Consider the following 3,000-nt stretch of genomic DNA (forward strand, 5'->3'; position numbering starts at 1 on the left):
GGAGGACGTTGCTTAACTGGCCCATGTTGGTATTATCATTGCGCTCCTCCCAGGTGAGGCAGCTGCTCACCTGCCATTGGACGGCTGCTCACAGCAGCTCAGGGCAGCTCATGAAAGCTCACACCTACTGCCAGCTAGGCCCACTGCAGCCTACGCCGATGCCGGTGACTCACAGCAGCCCAGCTCCAGGTCGAGCTGTTGTTCATCATCTTAGCTGTAGAGGGTGCAGCGTCACTGGCCCTCATATGTGGGATCCGAACCGGGGCCCTGCTGCTCAGAGCTGGCGTCCCAAGCCCACTCCTAACCAACGTGCCACTCCACCAGCCCAAACATCCTATGGATTTTACCTTCATGAAAGCTCTCTGGGCTGGTTGCCCCTGGACAGGTACATGGCTGTTATCCTGGGGTCTCTCTTCACCATCTTATGAGGTTCCCTTCACCCCTCTCCTACATTGGATCATCAGTTCCCTGACTTCCTTTTTTTAATCTCTGCCTTTTTGCTCTGGAAGATTTCCAATTTTACCTTGAACTTTTAATTTTTGATACAGTTTTAAATTCTAATAGCAGTTCTTTTATTCTCTAATGCAACTTTTTGATATCCTCCCACTCCCTTTCACAGACACTCTTATCTTTATATCTCTGTAATACCGTTTTTAAAAAATGCTGTCTTCCAGCGCAGCCATGGCTCATGGTCCCAAGAAGCATCTGTAGCATGTAACGGATCCAAAACATTGGATACTGGATAAACTGACCGGTGTATTTGCTCCTCATCCATCTACCAGTCCCCACAAGCTGAGGGAATGTCTCCTTCTCATCATCTTCCTAAGGAACAGACTGAATATGCCTTAGCAGGGGATGAAGTAAAGAAGGTCTGCAGGCAGGTGTTTATTAAGATTGATGGCAAGGTTCCTAACTGATGTGACCTCCCCCGATTGTTTGATGGATGTCATCAGCATCAACAAGATCGGAGAGAACTTCCATCTGATCTATGACACCAAGGGTCACTTTGCTGTTCATCGCATTACTACTGAGCAGGCCAAGCACAAGTTGTGCAAAATGAGAAAGACTTTTGTGGGCACAAAAGAAATCCCTCATCTGGTGACGTATGATGCTCGCACCCTCCACTACCCTGATCCCCTCATCAAGGTGAATGACACCATTCAGATTGATTTGGACACTGGCAAAATTACTGATTTCATCAAGTTTGATAACCTGTGCATGGTGACCAGAGGTGCTAACCTGGGAAGAATTGGTGTGATCACCACAAAGAGAGACACCCTGGTTCTTTTGATATGGTTCTTGTGAAAGATGCCAATGACAACAGCTTTGCACCTGACTCTCCAACATTTTCATTATTGTTAAAAGCAGCAGGATTTCTCTTCTCTGTAGAAAGTGTATTTGCCTCACCATTGCTGAAGAGAGAGAGACAAGAGACTGGCAGCAAGACAGAGCAGTGGGTGAACTAGGTGACATGATTGCAAGGGTCTTTGTCTCCAATTAAAGATAATATAGCATGAAAAATAAAATGCTGTCTTGACCCAGTTTTGAGGCCCTGGCTAGAGGCTGGACAGTCCCCCTCCTTAATGCTAGAGGGGGTTCTGGAAGTTATCTCCTCCCTACAGGTCCCATTTCCTCCAAGTTGTTTTCCCCCTTCTTTGTTTTGGTCTCTTTCATGTTAGAGGCTCTCCTTAAATGTCGGTTAACCCCTGGTGACCTGCTCCTAAGAATTAGGACTAGCCCTCATCAGGACCTCTGAGAACAGATAGGGCTGGTTGACTGAGAGCAATAATTTAGGGTGATCTGCATGGGCCCTTTGACAAGGACCTACTAAGTCTATATCTTTAGTTCTTTCTTTTGGCTGGTCAGGTTAGGCATACACATGACATGCACACATGCGCACACATGCACAAACACACATACACGGGACAGTGTAGCATCCTGCTTAGAGTGAGAGCCTGGCTGCAAACATTTGGAAGCCTAGTGGAGGGGGAAGCTTTAACTGCCTCATTTCTCTGTGTGTAAACATACACACCATCTTCCTTCTTCAGTAGAGTCTCCTCACCCCTAACTGTGCCTGACATCCCAGAGTCCAGAGAACGTCTCCTTTCCCCTCCTCTGAGAATAGAACTCCCACCTTCTGCTGTGGTGGAGGAGGGGCAGCTCTGGAGTCGGGGAGGGGGATATATGGATTTACTGCTTCATAAACAGCTTTTACCTTAGTCTCCCTAGGATGAAAGCCATGTTTCCTGAGTCTTAAGGATTCTGGGCTGTAAATCAAACTGTTCTCAGCTTTCCCCATTTGTTTAGCATTCAACTTTTTCAGGTCAGCTAAGTCAATACCCACTGGACCGTCTGTTTTCCAGCTTCCAAAGTTTCATTTGTTTTCTCTCTCATTTTCCCTGCTCCTGTGTGGGTTTTGTTTGTTTCGTTTTTAGCATTTCGGGAGGCAGTGAAAAGAGATGTGTGTGTTAGTCGCATATCTTTACCCAGAACTATATCGTATATTGTAACAGAATTGTTTATTGTAGTTAAGGCTATACGAATACAGCAGAAATGGCCTAGAAATCTTTTATTTAATTGGTGTAAGCCCTGAAGGGAACCCAAAAACTTTGTCATCCTGAAGCCGTCTTTTGGGATATTGATTTTAAGCTATTTATTAAGAAACAAAAGACTCAGAAAGGACATTTGACCCTCTCCCCTTCCCTACTCAAGAGATTCAGACAGAGAAACCTGCTTTAGGAAGGGAGCGTTGGCTTAATCACTTTAAGACTCTTCACCCTAGATTAGTCAGGAAGACTCCAAGCCTGTTAGCTAGATGTCCCATGTCCCATCGTTTCCGAGTTGCTCAGTAAGAATTTGCTTGCGTGTATGTTCCACTTTTCCCCAACTACCTGTAAATTGCCCAGTCTCACTTCTGTAATCTAAGACCCCACCCCTCACATCTTTTTCTCCTTTGTCCAAAATGTCATCCATACCCAATGTTGCCTCACTGTCTTTGGA

At 45.7% G+C, this 3,000-nt stretch overlaps 1 pseudogene; it reads left to right on the forward strand.

Annotated features, from left to right (window-relative positions):
- The first annotated feature begins 681 nt into the window (after positions 1-681).
- On the forward strand, positions 682-1,461 carry LOC109395502 (40S ribosomal protein S4-like; annotated as a pseudogene).
- Positions 1,462-3,000: the final 1,539 nt, after the last annotated feature.

The sequence above is a fragment of the Hipposideros armiger genome, unplaced genomic scaffold (genome assembly GCF_001890085.2).
Source record: "Hipposideros armiger isolate ML-2016 unplaced genomic scaffold, ASM189008v1 scaffold_474, whole genome shotgun sequence".
NCBI classification, from domain to species: domain Eukaryota; kingdom Metazoa; phylum Chordata; class Mammalia; order Chiroptera; family Hipposideridae; genus Hipposideros; species Hipposideros armiger.